Source organism: Panthera leo, chromosome A1 (genome assembly GCF_018350215.1).
Source record: "Panthera leo isolate Ple1 chromosome A1, P.leo_Ple1_pat1.1, whole genome shotgun sequence".
NCBI classification, from domain to species: domain Eukaryota; kingdom Metazoa; phylum Chordata; class Mammalia; order Carnivora; family Felidae; genus Panthera; species Panthera leo.
The window spans coordinates 69,479,104-69,501,521 of record NC_056679.1 but is presented as its reverse complement, the minus strand read 5'-3'; the positions used below and the strand labels follow the sequence as shown (position 1 = coordinate 69,501,521).

Below are 22,418 nucleotides of genomic sequence, written 5' to 3'. Positions count from 1 at the left end.
TTACTATCTGCCTCACTCACACTTGTCACTCTCCGGGGCAGAGATGGAGTCTTATGTAAACACATAAAAACATAACAGGTGTTCCGCAAACATTTATGAATCAGAGAATGGTGGACAGCAAGGAAAAGGGAAACAGGAAATTGAAGTCAGTTTTGGAAGTAGAACTCTGGGAAGCAGATACTTAGTAAAAGACTGGAAGAGGAAAGGCAATCAGCTTGAACCCCAGGGGCCATGAATAAAGGAAGAAGACATGTAAGGAGCAAGGCCAGTACCAAGAAGTAGCCTCACCAGTGAGGCTTCTCTGAACTTGCTCCTTCATTGGAAGGTGATGGTCAAGAGTCTAATAGCCTCAGCAAAAACAAATGCTGTTGCCACTATCTCCTTCTTAGAATTTCAGAGGAAAATAGGCTCAAAAGATTATTTGAGTAAGCACGCTTCCTAAGTTAGCTTATAGCAACTTTCCTAGAATTCCTTCCAGTGCTGCTTCTGTAATCCATGAAACAAATTCTGTATCTCAATTCCTGGTGACACTACTTCCTAGATAACATACTTGGATTTATAGATTAAGACGATTACTGTGGATTAAGAGAATAATAGCCAGATCAAGAATGTCATGCTAATTAGGAGCAGAGCCATTTGCAAACCTAAAGAAACAGATATTAAGACATCCAAAGGGTGGCCCCAGCACGTGGGCCTCAGTGTCTCTTTGGAGAGTTGTTTGTTCCCCAAATTAGGCCCCCAAGAAGGCTGCAAATGCTTGGGTAAGAAACCAGAGAAGGGTTATAGCTGTAGGGACTACTTTAGGAAAAAGAGCAGGTGTTTCCTTCCTCTCCTCATTAAGGAAAGCAGAGCTGGATTTGCTTTAGGGGACTTTAGAATGGGTAGAAAAATATTCTAGAGTCCTCATCGCATGTATAAGGCAATGGTGGGGACTTCTGTTTATCAGGGTGAAAGAAATCTGCATTGGAGAGTGTTACACATTTAGCAGGTAAAGGCTGAGTTGTCTCCATGATTGCTGTTTTAAATGTAGGTTTAATCTACCTAGCGCTTCCAGAAAACTACAGATAATAGGCATTAGGCTTGTGTGCTTAGGTCACAGACTAGTTGGGGACAAACTGGATTTACTGGTTCAGGAATCTCACCATGACTGATGTCTCTGCAGTGCAATGGGGAGCCACTGGAGGCTTTGAAGCAGAAGAGTGATGTGATCCAACCTTTATTTTAACTGGACCATTCTGTTGAAAATCGATCAAGGGACTAAGGGTGGAAGTGAGAAAACCAACAGAGAGGCCATTGCAGTCATTCAAGAGAGAAGTGATGGTGTCTTGGACCAGGGTGGGTATCATGGAGGTGGTGAGGAGGTGTCAGATCCTGGATCTATTTTGACAGGAGAGCCAGATGGATTTGTTGATACTCAGATACGGGATGGGAGAGTAAAAGTGAAGTCAAAGATGGCCCTGGGGTTTTTTGCTCGGGGGTTGACCAGCACGCTGGACCTCGGCGAATGGCACTGCCATTTACTAAGATGGGAAAGGCAGAGAGAAGCAGGTTTTGGAGGGGGGGAGTAAGAGCTGTTTTAGACAAAAAGTTCGAGAGGCCTATTAGATATTATAGATGTTTAGTAAGCATTTGGATGTGGTCCAGACTCCAGAAAGAACTCTGTTGGAGATAATAAATTTGAGAGTCATCAATGCTGAATATTGATCTTACCAAAAATTACAATACAGCTGTACTGGGAGGAAGGTGGGAGGAAAAAGTTTATGCGTGTGTGGGGGAGGGCTGTATCAGAAGGCAAGACTTCATCTTGCATAGAAGGAACTCAGTGGTAAGTAGCTAATGGGGGGGGGGGGCGGGAATCAAGAAATAGCTGTATAAGCATCACGAGAAGCTATTATCCCTATCACGTCTGCTCCGTATCCTTAAAATTTCCTTCCTCATCTTTTTTAGGATGGGTGTTTTTAAGAGTTTATTTTTCTTTCTTTCTTTCTTTTTTTAATTATTTGTTGTCTACCACATGGAGGCATTCAACAGCCATGTGATTTTTTTAAGTAATCTCCACACCCAAAGCGGGGCTCCAGTTCACGACCCCGAGATCAGTCAGATACTCATCTGACTGAGCTAGCCAGGCACCCTTTTTTTTAAATCTCCTTTTTAACAGCTTTATCAAGACACGAGTCACAAACTATACAATTCATCCATTTAAAATGTACAGCGCGTACGTTTTAGTATATTCATAGAATTGTGCAACCATCGCTACAATTAATTTTAGAATTTTTTTATTATGCCAAAAAGAAACCCTGTGCCCCTTAGCCATCAACCCTCAATCCCCTACCCCTCTCCCCCAGCCTAGGCAGCCAATATTCTACTTTATGTCTCTATGGACTGGCCTATTCTCCATGTTTCATATAAACGGAATCACGCGATATGTGGTTCACTTTGCTGGTTTGGGTTTTTCGACTCTCCTCTTCCTCTCTCCTAAGTTCTGTCTTTTCAAGCCGCCTGCACCCCCACAGCCAAGCTTCGGGTTCTTTGGTCCCTACTTTGCAGAAGCCCCTGTCATCACTCCTGAATTCAGCTGTTCTTAGAAAATCCTTCCTTTGCCGTGGCCCTCCATGACAAGAACATGCATACCTCCCTACAGCCCTACCAATGACTGTCATTCAGTGCTGTGAATGAATCAGAAACATTCCAGGGTATCTTGGACTGTGTTGCCTGAGAGCAGAGCTGCCTGATGATTTCAGGCAACATTCTAGGCAGCCTAATCAGAGTTTATCAGCAGCACCGTTTACCCTACTGCAAATTATAAGGCATAGGAAGTTTTTGAGGGGAAACTACATTGCAGTTTATATTTTGGATTGGATTCCACAGCCTTGTGAAACATTTCTATCCCCCATTCTTCTTTTATACTTAAACAAGGGAAAGGGGTATTTTTTACATTGAATTTTACAGACTCAACAATAGTGCTTTTGCTTTTAAAGCTCCATGGGTTACCTGTGACAACAAAACCTTTTTCCACACTGGCATTTGCTGGGGAATTGAAGCGGAGTGCTGAACCTGTTTTCAACACATATAGGTATATCAGAGGATGTTCTCTGGATTTGTTCAAGAAGTGGCCATATGTCCAGAATACTGTCTTCCTCATAAAAAAAAAAAAAAATTAGAAAGAGTTTTGTTCTTCATGCTTACAACATTCAGATTTTAATCCTGTTCATCCAAAGGGGTTTCTCTCAAGCTTTCAGAGCATAATTTATAGCATTTTGCAAAGAAAAACACTTCTTCAATCCTTGCGGGCTTTTTCTATGCATTTATTATGTGAATTAGCTAACTACGAGAACTGAGAAATAGTCCCATTTACAATGCAAATATAACATTTGAACCCCTCGCAAAAGGACAAAATTAAATAAAACATTTCTTGATTTAAGGTAGTTAAAAAAATAAAGCTGTCAAATACTTCTTATGTTAAAAGAGGTGCAGTAAAGATGTAAAGTAGACAAAGGACCACAGTATCTTGAGTCACAGCAAACAAAAGGAACACTGTACAGAATACACTTTATTCTAAGGAAAATCGGAGGCTATTGAAAGGCTTTTAGTACAGGAGTGACGTGATTTGATTTGCTGTGTGGAGAATCCATTGGAAGGAGCCAGAGTAGAAACAGGGAGCCCAGGTGGAAAAATTACTTTGGTTGGAGAGGCGCTTCTCGAGCTTCCGTGTACATGCAAATCATGGGGTGAGGGGGGTGTGTCTTAGCAAACTTCTAGATGTATATGACACTCCTGGTCATGGGCCGCACTTTAAGTAGTGGGGTTCAGAGTAGGGCAGTAACAGTAGTGATGGAGGAAACGGGTGGATACCCAAGGAATTTAGACAATAGGTTTATAAGACTAGCTGATTAATCAGGAGAAGGAGAAACCTAAAAGAGGGGCCCAGGAATGTGTGATGCAGATGCCAACACAAGAAAATGCTGCCAGAAGGCAGCATAGGCAACCATGTCAGATGCTCAGATGAGAAAACAAAAGACCGCAAATGGCCCATGAGACACAAGTGCCCACCTAAGTCACTGGTGAATTTAGCACGGTTCCGGCGGAGTGGTGGTGGTATCCTCGATGGAGGGATCTGAGAGGGGAGACTGAGACAGGAACTAGAACACACTTTGAAGAAGGGGGTGGAGGTAAGGAGATGGTTGGGATGGTAGCTGGAGAGCATGTGGTATAGGGGGAAGGTTGTCTTTTATCTTTCAAAATAGAAAAGACATCAGTGTGTTTAAATGCTGACAGGGAAGACTGGGTGAAAAAGAGACCAGAGATCCAGAAGTGACAGAAACTGAGAGGTATCATGAGGTCCCTGAAAACAGAGGAGGGTTGCAAGGAATGGACTTAGATGCAAGGAAAGGGCTTGTGCCATATTGTGGCAAGAAGAGAGGGTCAAGACCAATGTCAGTAGGTTTGTAGACATGGAGGTGAGAGATGAGACATCTGTCATCTGATGGCTTCTGTTCTTGGTGATGCAGGAGGAATGTCGTCTACTAAGAGCAATAAGGCAGAAGTAGTGTGCTGGGCTGTGAGGGGAGCAGGAAGGATGACCATCCAGAGTAGAACAGGTGGTTCCCAGGGAGGGCTGGGGGTCTGTATGCGGCGGGCGATTTCACACCCAGTCTGCAATTTGCTGCAGGTGCTCCGCCTCCAAGGTACAGGAGAGTGAACGTGAACCTTTGGTCCATCTGGGGTCGGCCATTTGCTGAGTGACTGTGTAAGGAAAGTCCAAAGAGAAACAGAGTTTGGTTTAAGCTAGCGAAAAGAATGTTCTATAGGCTATAGGGCCTGGCACCCGGTAGGTTTACAAGAATTGTACTCATTATCACAGGAGAAGAGAGACAATTCCCAGCCTCTCCTCAGCCTCCCCCCAGCCCTCCACCCCTCCTCCAAGACCACCCTCACCTACATTCCCCACCCCCATGATATCTGTACTGAATATGAAAGTACTTTTGGAAGTAGCTGTGATACTTATTTTATATAATCATTTATTTTTCAGTCATTTTATGTGTCCCCACTTCATCATTATCTAGTTGAGAATGCAGAGTCTCAGAAATCAGGTTCTTTGTTCAGTTGTTCAGTTTACCGCTGGAATAATGTTCTGTGTAGCTAGTTCTGAGTTTCAACAAATGATACTACTTAAGGAAAGTAATCATCGGATGAGCCACAGTATATAATTTATCATCATCATCATCATTTTTTATTGATAAAATCACATTTTTCTAAATATAGTGGCACATAAGGTCTCCCCTGCCCCCTTTAAAGTGGTTTATTACTGTTACTAGTCTGTAAGGATTGCATTTGGTCTGTGATCTGGAAATTAAAAGTTTCTACGGAAGAAATAGATTTCAACATAAAGGTCACATTAGGAATGAGTAGTGACAAAATCAGAAACATGTTTCAGTACAAGGAATTAGGAAGTTGGGCAAACAATGTTGCTTCTTTTAAGACTGAGTTTCTTCATCTGTGAAGTAAGGAAATTAGAAAATATGACTCCCAGTAGACTCTATGACTGTACGATCCAAATAGTAGCCACTCCCCACGTGTAGTTACTTAAATTTAAGTTTAGGGGTGCCTGGGTGGCTCAGTTGGTGAAGTATCTGACTCTTGATTTTGGCTCAGGTCACGATCTCGCAGTTCATGAGCTCGAGCCCCACATGGGGTTCTGTGCTGATAGCACAGAGCCTGCTTAGGATTCCGTCTCCCTCTCTCTCTGCTCCTCTTCTGCTTGTTCTCAAAATAAAAATAAAAATAAACTTTAAGTTAAATTCATTAAATTAAATAAAAAATTCAGCTCCTCAGTCACACCTGCCACATTTCAAGTGTTCAAAGGCCATATGCATCTAAGTACTCTACTGGACAGCATGGATATAGAACATTTCCATCACTGCAGAAAGCTCTATTGGACAGTTCTGGTCTATAATTTCAGTGTTCGTACAATTGCAACAGAGGGAAGATGTTAAGATGCTTCCATAAGTCATCGTGTTGTAATTTTCCACTTAATCATACGACACTACATTGCCAGACTACACCTACATCTCACATGGCCCAGTGGATTGGCGGGAAACTAAGGTAAAGTGAGCCTAGTGCAATGAAATAATCTCTATGTAATGGAGAGAAAATACATTCTAAACCCCTCTTGCTTTCCTTCCCTCCCTGCCCTTCTTCCTTCTTTTGCCGCATTTTTTATTAAGTGCCGAGACTTGAGTCAGCTATTGAGTATTAAAAAATAATTCAATCTGTCCACTTGGTCAGGGAGAGAAATAGATGATGACAATACAAGGTATTTGGTAAGAAACATGATAAAATGATCTTTGGGGTTCTTTAGAAATCTATGGGAAGAGTATCTAACCCTAACTAATGAGTCAAGGGAAAGCTTTTCAGAAAGGGTGATACTTAAGGTTCGTGGTAAAAGATATATATTAGTTATATGCTAACTAATTTGATTGTAAATTAAAAAAAATAAAATTAATAAAATAAAAAAAGAGATGTATGTGAGTTAAAATGGTTCCCAGGTGTGGATATTATGGTTTGCCATTAATTATGACCCTGTTAAAATGCAGCATCTGAAAGAAAGCAATTTGAGCAAAATGAATAACAAATAGTTTGTGAAAGTATTAGCATTATGAACTCTGTGGTATGTATAATTTGCAAAAATCATTATCAAAATGTGAGAATGGTTCTTTTCATCCATTCTGAAGGAGTACCTGCCTAACACAGTCTTTTTAGCTGCTTCCTCCTGTGTAAGAAACAAACGGTGAGTTGATTCAGCTAATATGGTCCTATTCCCCTCCCCAACTGTATTTCTCAAGACTTTTACCATTTCAATAAATGTTGCCTCTTATATCTCTTAGTTTCTCAGGCTAAAATCTTTGGAGTTATTCTTTTTTTTTTTCTCAAGTTTATTTATTTCTTTTGAGAGAGAGCACACGCATGCACGTGCATACAAGTGGGGGAGGGGCCACGAGAGGGAGAGAGAGAACCCCAAGCAGACTCGGTGCTGTCAGGCACGGGGCTTGAACCCACAACCGTGAGATCATGACCTGAGCCGAAATCAAGAGTCAGACGCTTAGCCGACTGAGCCACCCAGGAGCGCCAGTCAGAGTTATTCTTGATTTCTCTATTTTTCTTACATTCTACATCTATTCCTTCAACAGATCCTATAGTCTTTGCCTTCAAAATACATTCAGAATCACCTCCCCTTTCCCTAGGTCCTGTAATACCTTTGTGGTCCAAACCACCGCCACGTCTTGCCTGGAGAAGAACAAGGGACTTCTCGTGGTCTCTTTCTACTGCTGCCTTTTCACTCTCAATTCTCTTCTCGGCAGCCAGAGTAACATTTCAAATTTGTCAGATCACACCATGCCTCTGTTGAAATTCTTCAAAGCTTCCCATTTCAGAAAGATAAAGTCAAAAGTCCTCATCATAGACCATAAGTCCCTACATGATCTGTTCAAGCTACTTCATCCCTCACAATTCTCTCCTGCCTACTCAGACTGCGCTAGCCCCACGGGCACCTGGCGGGCTCAGTCAGTAGAATGTGTGACTCTTGATCTCGGGGTTGTAAGTTGGAGCCCCACGTTGGGTGTGGAGACTACTTTAAAAAAATCTTTAAAATTTTTTTTAATGTTTATTTATTTTTGAGAGAGAGAGTGAGAGAGAGAGAGAGAGAGAGAGAGAATGAGCAGGGGAAGGGCAGAGAGAGACTGAGACACAGAATCCAAAGCAGGCTTCAGGTTCTGAGCTGTCAGCACAGAGCCCAACGTGGGGCTCGAACCCATGAGACGAGTCGTAAGATCATGACCTGAACTGAAGTCGGACACTCAACCGACTGAGCCACCCAGGCGCTCCTACTTAAAAAAATCTTTAAAATTGCTCACTCTGTACAACCATCTCCACGATCATTCTTTTCTTTCTTTCTTTTTTTTTTTTTAACGTTTATTTATTTTTGAGACAGAGACCAAGCATGAATGGGGGAGGGTCAGAGAGAGAGAGATACAGAATCTGAAACAGGCTCCAGGCTCTGAGCTGTCAGCACAGAGCCCGACGTGGGGCTTGAACTCACAGACCACAAGATCATGACCTGAGCCTAAGTCGGCCGCTTAACCGACTGAGCAACCCAGGCGCCCCTCTTTTTTTTTTTTTTTTTTAACGTTTGTTATCAAGAGACAGAGAGAGACAGAGCATGAGTGGGGGAGGGGCAAAGAGAGGGGGAGACACACAATCCAAAGCAGGCTCCAGGCTCTGAGCTGTCAGCCCAGAGCCTGACGCGGGGCTCGAACTCACAAACCGAGAGTTCATTGGCCTGAGCTGAAGTTGGACGCTTAACCGACTGAGCCACCCAGGCACCCATCCACGATCATTCTTATTCTGCCTTTTCTTCAGTGCTCTTATTACTACTTGATATGTTATATATTTGCTTGTTTACTAGAATATAAACTCCACAAGAGCATAGATTTTGTCATGTTTACTGCAATATCTCAGTCCCTTGAATCTGACTCAGACATACGCAGTTCGTAACTGTTAATGAATGAGTGAATGGAATTCACATTTCATCTATAATTATATGACCTCTGTGGACCGTGAGTTCCTAACGACATGATTGTATGTTATTTCCTGCCACTGGCTCATCACCTGGAAGGTAAACTCACTATAAATGAAGTTCCTTAAATATACCTCCCTCATATTGAAAGCTATAGGATCATAGGCCCAAAATGAATCTTTTTTAAAAAAGTGTTTATTTATTTTGAGAAAGAGGGAGAGAGCACAAACCCGCACAAGTGAGAGGGGGAGGGGCAGAGAGAGGGAGAGAGAGAATCCCTCTGTGTGATAGCACAGAGCCTGACACGGGGCTCGATCTAACAAAACGTGAGATCATGACCTGAGACAAAATCAAGAATCGGACACTTAATCGACTGAGCCACCCAGATGCCCCCAAAATGAATCTTAAACAGTATTCTAACCTATAGCCATGCCTTCAGGGAAGACCTCACTTAACAGTTACACTATTTTGAAAGGCTACCAGGGAAGAAGAATCCATCGTTTTCTCTGTTTAACAACTTTTAGTTCCGGGAGATTCTTTCTTAAGCCAAATCTAAATCTCATTTACTTTTATTCTGGGATTAGAAGAATTTTAATAAATAAAACTTGTCAGTTATATCTTAATTATACCTCAGTTTTTAAACAAAAACAACTGGGGGTGACTGAAATTCTCTCTCTCTCTTTCTCTCTCTAGCTCTGCTTGAAATTCTCTCTCTCCCTCTGCCCCTCTCCCTTGCTTGTGTGTGCTCTCTCTTTCTCTAAAAAAAATAATAATTAAATAAATAAAAACAATAGGTCAGTATATTTTTTTCTCCTTTTTATTTCCTTAAAAAAATTTTTTTTTATGTTTATTTTTGAGAGAGACAGAGACAGAGTTAGAGCAGGGGAAGGACAGAGGGAGAGAGGGAGACACAGAATCTGAAGCAGGCTCCAGACTCTGAGCTGTCAGTACAGAGCCCCACACGGGGCTCAAACCCAGGAACTGTGACCATGACCATGAACTGAAGTCAGATGCTTAACCGACTTAAGCCACCCAGGTGCCTCTTGTTTCCTTTTTCATAAGGAATCCATAATTGTTGCAGAAAACACAAAGAAAAAAATTATCCATAATGCTCAAAGTTAACCTATATAAATAGCCTTTTATATTTACATGTGTGTATATACATATGTTAATATTTTATTGACATATACATAGAAAGAAGTACACAAATCAAAAATAGCTTGATGAATAATTCAAAGTGTAACCACCAGTATAGCAACTCAGGTCAAGAAATAGCCCCCTCATTCCCACAACTAATCATTATTCCTTTTATCTTCTCAGATTTAACTACTCTGGATGTCTAACACTGTAGATTAGTTTCATCTGTTTTTAAACTTCATGTAAGTGGAACCATATAGTACTCCATATGTGCAGTACTCTATTTGCCTTCTTTTACTCAACTTTATGTTTTGAGCTTCAGTGTGTACACACACATGTACACACACATTACTTCCCTTTATTAAATCTATCTTCAGGGGACCTAGGTGGCTTGGTCAGTTAAGTGTCTGACTTCAGTTCAGGTCATGATCTTACAGTTTGTGGGTTTGAGCCCCGCTTCGGGCTCTGTGCTGACAGCTCAGGACCTGGAGCCGGATTTGGATTCTGTGTCTCCCTCTCTCTTTCTGTCCCTCCCCCCACTTGGGCTCTCTCTCTCTCTCTCAAAAATAAATAAACATTTAAAAATAAATAAATCTTCAGTTGTATTTGATCAGCTCTTAAACTCATCAAAAATTAAAAAATTTTTTTTTAATGTTTATTTATTTTTGAGAGACAGAGAGACAGAGCATGAGTAGGGAAGGGGCAGAGACAGACAGAGACACAGAATCCAAAGCAGGCTCCAGGCTCCGAGCTGTCAGCCCAGAGCCCGATATGGGGCTCGAACCCACAAACTGTGAGATCATGACCTGAGCCGAAGTCTGACGCTCAACTGACTGAGCCACCCAGGTGCCCCATAAACTCATCAAATTTTTAAGAATTTCAATTATATTTTTTATTTCTAGGATTTTCACTTGATTATTTTTTATAGTTTCCATTTTTTCTAGAAAAGTCTCCATCTCATCATTTAATTTCTTAAATATATTCATCATATTTATTTTACTGTTTCTTCTGATCACCTAGATACCTCCTATGAATATGTTTCTATTATATATTTTTTCTCTTGGTCTTCTGTCCTATCTTGCCTTCTTGTATGCCTGGTTATTTTTTTATAGCGTGTCATACATTGTTTATGAAAAAATGTAGAGATGGATTGAGACTCGAGATGATGGTATCTTCTTCCAGAAAGGATTAAGGTTTATTTCTGGTATAGCATAAGGCTAGGACAGACAGGTCATCTTAGTCTAACTTATTGGGCTGATTTGAAGGTAGATTTATTTCTTGTGAGATTCACCTTCATTTTTAGGATCTAGTGCTTTGTGGTCCCAACCAAAAGTCTGGGTTGTTTGCCAAAACTTCTCTTCCTTAGAGAGTCCTGAAATCACAACTTTGCCTGCTTAGCGCTGTCAAAGTGCAAAACCTCTCTTTTACTCTTTTGCCACTCAGTTGTCTCTTTCAAATTAGCAGTCGCCTCAAGGAGGAAAGCAGCCCCACATACCAGGCCCACCTCTTCCCTCTCTTCTAGATCTTAGCTCCACAAATTGCCGGGCTAACTCTCTGATAACGTCAAACACGTGGGTTTTTAAAAATTTTATTGATGTGTCTATTAATTAATTTATCTAGTTTTTCTAGTTATACTTGGTGGCATTGTTCTGAAATACCCTAGGCCAGAATTCAGCCATTGCCAGAAGCAGAAGGTAGTACATATGAATTTTACATACATTTAACATATATGTATGTATATACATAACATACATTCCTATAACTTGTTTTTCCCACTTATCCTTGTTTGAGCCATGAATATCTTCAGTAAGTGTCTCAGTATTAATTTACACAATAATTTTAAGTTGCTACATAGAATTTATACCATTCTATGAGTGAACCATAATCTTTTAGCCAAACCTTTATAATAGGACATTTCAACTGTTTTTATTTTTTCTTTGTTATAAATAGCAATGTGATGCTCATCTTCACATTACATTTCTAAAAAGTTGTACTCATTTCTTAAACATAATATCTTGACATAAAAATATAATAGGAAAAAAGTATGAATATTTTAAGGCTTTTGTTACATGACTAAAAGTCCCTCTAAGAAACGCATACCAACTTACATTTCCATCAGCAGTGTGTAAGCCCCAGTTTTCTCATATTTTTAAGCACTTTCTAAATAATAGAATTTTTATTTTTAAACTTACCTGTTTCTGACATGCATAAACAAATATTTATTATATTCTTCTGTATCCCCACACCAGAAACACTCTTGGGGTCACAAGGTAAAAAATTACACTTGGATCCTCACCTTAAGGAGTTCATGACTCTTCATAGGTATTCCTTTTTAAATATTTTATTTATTTATTTTGAGAGAGATAAAGACTGAGAGAGTGGGGGAGGGACAGAGAGAGAGAGAGAGAGAGAGAGAGAGAGAGAGAGAAATCCCAAGCAGGCTCCACGCTGCCAGCACAGAGCCCAATGTGGATCTCGAACCCAAAAAGCCATGAGATCATCACTTGAGCTGAAACAAAGAGTCGGACGCTTAGCCGACTGAGCCACCCAAGTTCAGCATATTCTTTTTTTTTTTTTTTTTTTAAGTAGGCTTCATGCTCAGCACAGAGCCCAACATGGGGTTTCAAGCTACAACCCTGACATCAAGACCTAAGCTGAGATCAAGAATCGGACACTTACTCACAGACAGAGCCACGCAGGCACCCCGATAGTTACTCTTGGTATGACTCAATTTTCATTGTGAAGGTCCACTGGTAATATTCCCAGAGGGCCTGAATCCTGCTTACAAAAACTTGCTTCCTTGTGTTCTTTCCAGTTATACATGTATTTTGGACCCTGCCTTTATCTTCAGTTACAATTATGTATTAAGGACTTACTTACAATATATGGTCCAGGATAGCTCCTTGGTCTCTTTCTGTGAACTCTACATATCCATGTAGTGTCACTGTACTTTCTTTTTCCTCCTTTGTGTACTCCCCTAAACTTGTCCTGTTTGAACTCTCTGCAATGGTCTGACCATACACCCAACTTTCCAAGGTCACTTATCCAGAGCAGGGGTCAACAAACTACTGCCCAGGGAGCAAATCTAACTTACCAGCTGTGTTTGTAAACAGAGTTTCCGCTATGCTCACTTGAATTCATATTGTGTGTGGTTACTTTGTTGATACAACAGTGGAGTTGAGTAACTGTGACAGAGATCACATGTTCCACGAACCTAAAATATTGACTGTCCCACCCTTTACAGGAAAAGTTTGCCAGTCCCTGATGCTTACAACTCTCTAAGAAGATCCTGAACTTAATAAGAAAGATTTCCCCACTGCCAGATTAAGCAGCTACTCAGAACAAACCTCCAGTTCCCCCCCTCTAGGGGGTATAGGGCAGTCTGTTCACTGTCACTTTATTTAGAGTACTGCCACCCACAAAAAAACCTGTCCTCTGTCCCTGGATTCTGATGGGATAATTCTGTCCCTCCCACTGCTCCAGCCAATCAGAATCCTCCCTATGAGTTCTGGGCAGAGCTCTCATGAAGGATGCTCCCTTTAATCTGGGCTCTTAAACCCTTAGGATGATGAAGGTCTAAGGCTGACATAATCATCCTGCTATCCTATGGAAAGAGTCTGTCTGATAAGCAACACAAGCAGGAACCAATGAGCCAAAATACCAAGACACACAGAGTCCTGGGGTGCCTGGGGTGCTCAGTCAGTTAAGCGTCAGACTCTCGGCTTCTGCTCAGGTCGTGATCTCATGGTTCGTGAGTTTGAGCCCTGTGTTGGGCTCCTTGCTGTCAGCGCAGAGCCTGCTTGGGATTCTCTGTCTCCCTCTCTCTCTGCCCATTCCCAGCTCGTGCTCAATCTCTCTCTCTCAAAATAAATAAATATTTCTTTAAAAAAGGCACACAGAGTCCTGATCACCTTCTTTGAATCCCCAAACTGAGTTGTCAGCAGCTACCTTGACCTTTTACAATTTTACTCTCTCAACTTGACTGTGACTGGCTTATAGAGACTGGATTTCCCCGTTAAATGAGATAACTTACTTCTTGTTTAAGCTCATTCTAACTGGGTTTCTGTTGCGTGAAACCAACAGAGTCCAGACAAGTAAAAAACTGGAACCAGGAATGGAAGATGTGAGAGAAAAATTGGCATGGGTGAGACAGAATGGGAGGCTGTAGGAGTTCCTGTACTGGAGAAGCTGGTGCCCCCTGACCTGTTGGATGCTTGATTTGGAGCTGGCCGAATTGTTCTTCTTTGTACTTCAGGACCCGGATCATTTGTAGAATTTGGACGCAACAGGTACTGAGAATGAATATTTGTAACATCCATATCTACGTAAAGATAGTATTTGTAAGGTGAACTGGTCTGAACAGAAGACAGTGCTCCTCCCTCCAGAGGCCACCGGCCGGGGGCTCTGGATGCCTTGGGACTGCCCATTTGCCAGGGACCATGGGCATGCACTTTCACCATACTGGTGTGACACAGCCCAACACTCAGGAGGCTCTTGGTATAAAAAGGCCAGAAAATGCAATGAAAAGGTTCAGATTCCAAGACCCTGACTCAACAGGTTTGTGGCTTTGGTCTCCTACTCAGTTTTCAAGGGACTTCTATCACAAGGGCAAACATAAACCTGTTATTGCTAAATTGTTAAAACCATGGTTCCCAAACTCTGCCCCCAGGTGTCCTGAGTACTGTAAAGAATTCACAGAGGCACCACAGGGTATTTAAAATTTTCAAGAAATACAGCAGATTAAGCATCTGTTGGACATCAAGCTGGCAGGTGGTCCACAGTTTCAACATGAGATCATGCTACATTCTTTTCAATGATGTCGTATATCATCCAAGCAACTGCTTATATTTTGGCAGCTGCTATGATAAAAAATCAGTGTGTAACAAGAATTGAAGAACTGAAGAAATATGTCCAATCTCATTCTGAGGTCTGAGAAGCTGTACAGTGTCCAAAAGGAACATATGTCCCCTTAGCAAGTAATGGTGGTAATTTAAGACTGAAATTAACAGATTATTTTCTAATTTACTGTGTTCTTTTTTCAAAGGGCTACTAAGTTACTAAGACAGAAATATTTATTAAGTTGCTTGTACATAGCTTCTTAGTTAATTGGATGGACTGTTGAGTGTTTCCTTTGGCTCAGGGTTCCTATGAAAAATTACTGAGATACTAAGGGTGTTGGGAAGGAGAAAGTTGGGAAGGAGAAAGTCTACACTTAAGACCATCCCCGGGACCCTAAATCCTCAGCAATAAGAGGTGGGCTGCTGAAGCCGTGCACACTCCAGAAGGCCAGCCTATATATATGCTCCTCTCCAGGGTGGCCATGGAAGGCCACAGAATATGGAGAACCTTTCAAAGAACAGAGACAAGTACAGTGCCAGTGGCTGACCCGGCCCTCTCCTGACCACCTCATTTACCAAGAAAATATCATGTATTTTACAGACTTATGATGACATCTGCTTATTTTTTCCCCTTCTTTTCAGAGAAGAGTTTAAGGTGGTTATCAATTTTTTTTCTCATGTTAAACACATCAAGCGTGCTAACATTTACGATGTAGATGTACAGTAGATTGCTGACCTGTGAAAAGCTACATCCAGACTTGACAGAGAGGAATACATATTATCCAGAGCCCCCAGAGTAGGAATGGTTGACCTAATTAGAAGGCACTGGCTTGCTTCGGAGAAGAGAAAAGCACATGAATAGTTATGCATGGGTTGGCTGTATTACGTTGGGGAGAGGCGTGCATAAAAGAAATCATAAATGGGAAAAGAGAACATCTGGGTGCATATAAGTGTGTGTGTGTGTGTGTGTGTGTGTGTGTGCACGCGCGCGCGCGCATGTGCGTGGATGTACATGTGCTGGGCAGCCAAAGGTGGAATGTCCCAGGCCAGGAGTCTTTCTTTCTTTCTTTCTTTCTTTCTTTCTTTCTTTCTTTCTTTTTTTAAGTGTACTTATTTATTTTGAGAGAGACAGAGACAGTGCAAGTGGGGGAGGGGCAGGGAGGGAGGGGGGATGGGCAGAGGAGAGGGAGAGAGAAAGAATCCCAAGTAGGCTCCGTGCTGCCAGCCGTGGTGCCCGACGTGGGGCTTGAACTCACGAACGGTGAGATCATGACCTGAGTTGAAACCGATAGTCAGGTTGCTTACCTGACTGTGCCATCCAGGTGCCCTAGACATCTTTCTATCCAGGAACTGCCTCTTGCACACTACCTGGACTAGACTGTTCCATCCCTGTGTCTTCTATACAGGGATGGGACATATCTTCTATACAGGAATAGGGACATGTCCTGTATGTCCATTCCATACTATCTTGACTAGAAAGGACCATCCCTGCGTCTTCTCTTGCCTTCTGGTCACAAGAACGTACATAAATTTGAGTCCCTCCACTAGCTTTGGTATATGACATTGGATGAGAGAAAATTACTCTTTTCTCTCTGGGATTACAAAGACCATATAGAGAGATTCTTGACACCTGGTCTAGAAAACCCACATGAGGATGAAGCAGAGGCTAGCAAAGAAGAGAGTCAGGGCAAGACAGAGTTCTGATCTCATCATTGAACACACCCTCCTGGATTTATCCTCACTTAGGAAGCTTGGATTTCCATCACTGAGATAAAATTTCCCTTTCGTGATTACGAAGGTCTGAGCTAGGTTTCTGTCACTTGTTCAAAGAGCTCTAATAGTCTCACTAACATAGCTTCTTAGGAAACCAAATAAAACTGGGCTGGAAAATCAAGGTATGAAGCTACATGCTTAAATCTTTTTTTTTCCGGTGGATCCTTGATGACAGGGCTGTGTTAGGTCAGTATTTTCATGAGGATTCCACCCATAGTTGTTTGTGTGCATTCTGGAACCGATGCCTACCACTCAGAGGCACATTTTACCTTTGTGTGGTTATACAACGTTCCTTAAGCACGTAATTCCCTAGATCTCCTTGAAGTGAAAATTAAAATCACTTTCTACAATTTGTCTTCCTTGTCAGAAAACAGGGCCAAGGGCTTTTAAGAACTGGCACTGTAGTTCCGAGACTGGGGGATAGATGACATCACCCTTCTGGGGATGATTTCATTTATGCCCTTTCTGGATACATTTGCACGCAAACCCAGCCTCAGGAGGGAGAGAAATCCACACACACACAGCGCTTGATGAGGCTTTGTGTACTGAAGCCTTTATGAGCTGATTGGCAGGGTCAAGTGGCCACTGCTCAGAGGGTGACAAGCTCTGTTAATTGGCTTTTTGCCAGGCAAAATTGCACATGAGAATTTTCCTAGTGAGCCTGTGCTAATGCTCCCTTCTAAACAGCTTAAACTTCCCCGGTGTGAGCCCCCAGAATTGCCACCCCAGGAATGTAGAACAAAAAGTCCCTGCCTGGGATGGGCTCAGTCCCCAAACATCCTGTACCTTCAAGTGCAGCGATCCTCAGGGGCCGAGGAGGCACTAGAGAGAAAAAGAGACTTTATTAGAGTATAACCTTTGGGCTGAAATGAGTATTTATTACTTTTGAACTCTCTTCTGGCAGATTCTGCCATGCATTCCAGGTAATTTCTTCTAACTAGAAATGTTTTACCGAGTAAATACGTGCTTCTGTTCCCTGCGTCTGCCCTCGGTCGTTCAGTGGTTGGGGATTAATGCTCTAGTTTCTGCATGAGAAAAAGTTTAGGGACTACGCCCACGGAAATATGAAGCAATTTCTATTAGCATAAATGTGAAATGTGAACTGTGTAGAATGGTCCCCAGGCCTTGGGAGAGGAGAAAGGAAGCCCTCACTCATGGAGCTGAGCCTGAAGGAACCAGATAAAGTGAGTGGCCAGAACAGCAGTGAAAGGGCGGTGTTGTCGCTGAGCGGTGCCCCACCCCCTTCCTATGTTGGGGTCTTAACCTTCAGTGTCTCAGCATGTGACTGTAGATGCAGATGGAGTCTTTATTTCTTAAAAATTTTTTTAACGTATGTTCATTTTTGAGAGACAATGTGAGAGCGGGGGAGGGGCAGAGAGAGAGGGAGACACTGAATTGGAAGCAGGCTCCAGGCTCTGAGCTGTCGGCACAGAGCCTGACCCGGGGCTCGAAACGAACCGGGAGATCATGACCTGAGCCAAAGTTGGACCCTTAACCGACTGAGCCACCCAGACACCCCAGCAGATGAAGTCTTTAGAGATGTAATTAAGTTTGGGGCACCTGGGTGGCTCAGTCGGTGAAGCATCTGACTTCCGCTCAGGTCATGACCTCACGGTTCCTGAGTTTCAGCCCAGCATCGGGCTCTGCACTGGTGGGATTCTCTCTCTCTCTTCTCTCTCTGCTCCTTCCCCACATGTGCATGCACTCTCTCTCTCTCTCAAAAATAAATAAATGAACTTTTAAAAAATAAATAAAATCTTAAAAACAGAAAAAAGAGGGAATGAAGTTAAAATGAAGTCATTAGGGTGAGCCCTAATCAAATATGGCAGGCGTCCTTCTAAAAATAAATCAGGATGCACAGGGAAGACGATGTGCAGACAGAGGGAGACGATGGGCACCTCCAAGCCAAGGAGAGAGGCCTCAGAAGAATCAACCTTGGTGACACCCCCGACCTCCAGCCTTCATAATTGTGAGGAGATACATTTCTGTCAAGCCACCCGGCCCAGGGTGCTTTTTCATGGCGGCCCTGGCAGACAAATGCAGGGCCTCAAACTGACTTCCAGTCATATGTTGCTGTGAGAGCTCGCGGTCCTATCTCCACACCCAGAGAATGACATTTCCTTTGCACCAATGTGGCTGGATCTTTCCCTGGGGCTCTAGCGTATATTTTCTTGCTGTCATGTCATCAACTATGGCTAACCATGCTTCTTTATACCAGTCTTAATAATCTGCCTTCCTCTTTTGTGTCTTCACCTGCTGAACATGTGTAGAAATTTGTCAAGCCTTCTGTTAGTTACTTATCCAAGTTACTCATATTTCTCTCTTTAAAGTTCACCATGTAAGTCCCTTTCTTTAATCTGTACATTTAAATTGCTAATGTGCTACTTGCCTAGCTGCTCTTTATAAAGTGGCATTTGGGGGTGTTTATCTTTTCAACTCAGAAGGAGAATTGAAGGGACTGATTGTTGAATTCTTGTTTTCGGCTGCGCTCTTTGAGCTCGGCTAAGACTACTCACTGGCTTAGGGGGAATCAACAACCAAGGGTTCTGTATTCAGAGGGGTTCTATCTAGGGGTATGGAAATGTCCTTTGTGGTCCTGAATATGTGTCAGATCACAATTCATTGCCCTATTCTTATCCTTAAGTCAACACAAAAGACAAAGAGGGCCGGGGGATGAAAATAATTCCATCGGTTAGTATCTCCATGGAGACCAGAAAATGCATAATCTCTATGGAGACCCTCAAAATCTTTCCTTCGGAAATTACAGTAGTAGATGATCTGTTGTAATTATATGTTGAGAGTGGAGAGACAAAGTGACGAGACGCAGAGGACGACAGGATAATGCTCCTCTTTCCTTGGTGGAAATTAGAGCTATTTCGACTCTAAATTTAATCAATTGTGTTACTGTAGTAAAATTCTGAAGTTTGGATTCTGGGAGATTATTTCCCTAGAACGGGATAAGAGGTACCTGAGGAGCCAGTGTTCATGGACCCAACGCCGAACCAGATGTCTGACTTGTACTTGGCATTCAAAAAATGTGTTAATGGATGAATGGATGCAATAACCAATTGGGCAGGATCTCATCCTGGGGGATGTCAGTCATCTGCTCTGTTAAAACAGAGGGACAGGACCACTGCCCCGGGGATCCTGGGTAATGTCTGTATATGACTGAGTACGACCAGGAACTTTTGGTTTGCTTCTTTCCTTTCTTTCAAGGAGAATCGTGCTCAGTGGTATAAACATGGTCCAAGGAGGAAATGAAGTTCAGTCATGGTGAGGAGATAAACAGGGAAAATAACAGGGAAAAATAAATAGGGAAATAGACCAGCTAATGAATGCAAGCCACTGTTTCCAGATAAGTCGTATCCCATTATAACCTACATACCCTTGGCCTCTCTAGCCTCTGGATATGAAATGGGATTCTGATTACTTTTTATACAAGGTTATTGTGGTCCAGTGTTCCCCTCCCCCACCACGGCTTATTTGTTGGAAAAGATTATTTGTTATGCAATTTGGGCTCCAATGTTTGAGAGTTTTCCAATGGTAATGCCTCAGTTCAGTGCCCAAACATTTCTGTCCACTGCCCTGTTTCTTCGTCCTTGTCTTGCTGTCATGTTATTGCCCTGACCGCTAACCCAAAAGAGTTTTAGCATGATGATCTTTATTGCTTGATTACAAACTGAAAACAAATCATCTTTAATTCCAAGGATAGCCACTGTTAAATCTTGGTGTATATATTTCCAGGTTTTTCTCTGGTTATGCATATACACATAACATTATATAAATATGTAAATTATATACTTAAATATAACTTCATATATATGAAGTAGCTTGAGGTCAGGGTATACATTTGTTTTGTACCCTGTGTTTTTCTTTCTTAACAATGGATAATGAAAATACTTTTGCATGCTACTAAATATTGTAATACATCATTTTTAATGACTATGTAGTACTTGCTGCATAAAAATACTGTCATTTACTTAAAAATCTGTTAAAATTTTAATCTGTTCCTAGTTTTCCCACAATTATAGCTATCCCGACATGCATCTTTTCGTATCCATTCTAATGTACTTTTTGGTTGTAACTTTAGGATACGTGACTTCAAGTAGCCTTTCTGGGTTGAGGAATATGAACATTTTAATACTTATTTATAAATTTTTGGCAGAGCGCACACAGGGGAGGGGCAGAGAGAGGGGGACAGAAGATCCAAAGCAGGCTCTGCACTGACAGGCGGGCAGCAGGAAGCCCGATGTGGGGCTTGAACTCATGAACCGTGAGATCATGACCCGAGCTGAAGTTAGTCGATCAACTGACTGCGCCACCCAGGTGCCCCAGGAGTATGAACATTTAAAAAAATTTTTTTAAAGATTTATTTATTTTTGAGAGAGAGACAGCACGAGCAGGGAAGGGGCTGAGAGAGAGAGAGAGAGAGAGAGAGGGAGACACAGAATCTGAAGCAGGCTCCGGACTCCGAGCTGTCAGTGCAGCTGACAGTACCATTTACTAGGTACACAAAATTTACACAAGATGGTAAGCTCTTAGGTTATCAGGGCTCACGCTTTTCTAAACTTTGTATTTGCCACATTCTCCTAGCAGTGCTTGGGGAAGGCAGGGCTTCATAACTCAGTGAAGATGATGTACCAGTGACAACCATGAAGGTATCTGGAGGTATCCTGGAGGACCCTGAGGAAAAACATGCACATTTCCAAAGGGAATGTGGGGATTAAGCTTTAGCACCTCACTCTGCCTGGTCCAGAGCACCAGAGGGAACAGAAATTCTCAGGATACCGGGACACATCAGAGGATAAACACCCCTTACCTCGGTGGAGGACTTTAGAGTTTCCTCCAATTATTCGTGATCTCCGGGGGACTCACTGTTTGTACTCCAACCTGGTACAGCAATATGGGCGTTCACGCGCATGAATGAATGCCTGGTCCCAACAACCTGAGGTGCAGCCGATCACGTCAGTGGCTGCCACTGTTTGTCACTGTAAGTGAAATACTTTCTGGAGCTTTTCTCTGCAGTCACTAAAAAGTGAAGGCAGTACTGGTCCCCAGAGGGGACCTGGGGCTTTTGCGGGCAGCCGAGAGAGGGGGAGAGAGGGAGAGAGGGAGGGAGGGAGGAAGGGAGGGACAGAGGGAGGGAGAGAGAGAGAGAGAGACAGAGAGACAGAGAGAGAGACAGAGGGCGAGAGGGCTCGGGATAAGTCTAGACACGGGTTTCCTTCGATTGTCTTCCCTTCCTCCTTGCCCCTCCGGCCCCCATTTTCCCCTTTCTCCTGGGTCGACGCTCCCGCCTGGGACTGGAGCCCGGAGATAGTGGGGTTCAGCCCCCCAGTGATTAAGTTTCAGCGCCTAGCATTCCAAGTGGGGCTGTTTTCAAGCAGCAAAAGCACTGGGAATTAACAGCTCTCGACCTCTTCCCTCTCGCTTTCCTCCTGGGGTTGGTCGAAAACTTCACCCAGACACCGAAGCAGCTCCGCCCTGGTAGTTTTGAACTGACCCCGCGGGGCACTCTTCTCCCGAGGTCTCCTTGCCCCAGACTCTGTCCTCGGGGAGGTCGCCTAGAGCCCATTTCCCTGGGGGTAGATGGAGCGGGGTGGGCTCGTTTGCAGCAGGAAGAAGATGGCAGAGTTCAGAGCTGGCACTCACCGCTCCCTCGCCGCCCGGGCCCCCTGCCCGCTGGGCCGGACCGGGCCGGGGTGGGGGCGAGATCGGGGGTGGGGGGGTGGGGAGGAGGGTTGGGTACGCGGCCAAACCCCAGCTCCGACTCGGTCTCCTCCTCTCCACGCCGGGCGCCGGGGTCGAGGCCCCTTCCCCGCACCCGCCTGCCGGCCTCCTCTCCGCTCCGCTCGGCCGGCTGGGCGCCGGGCACGGCCCGCGGGAGGCGCTCGGACCCCCGCCAGGACCCCCGCCCGCCCGGCAGGCGGCGGCGCAGGCGGCTGCGGCCTAGGGCGCCGGGCGGCCGCGAGCCTCCTCCCCCTCCCGGAAGCGCGGGGCGGGGTCCCCGGCCGGGCCGCGGGGGCGGGCGCGGGGGCCGGGCCGGGGCGGGGCGCGCTGGGCTCGGCGCTCGCGGGCTCGGCGGGCTGTGCGCGCCC

At 43.6% G+C, this 22,418-nt stretch overlaps 1 long non-coding RNA gene across 1 annotated transcript; it reads right to left on the bottom strand.

Moving 5' to 3' along the window:
* Positions 1-3,349: 3,349 nt before the first annotated feature.
* LOC122214397 lies at positions 3,350-22,034 on the bottom strand. The gene is made up of 3 exons (XR_006199856.1): positions 21,140-22,034; positions 17,107-17,142; positions 3,350-4,743 (listed from the first exon to the last, which is right to left on the bottom strand). It is a non-coding gene; the product is annotated as an uncharacterized LOC122214397 (long non-coding RNA).
* Between the last annotated feature and the right edge of the window lie 384 nt (positions 22,035-22,418).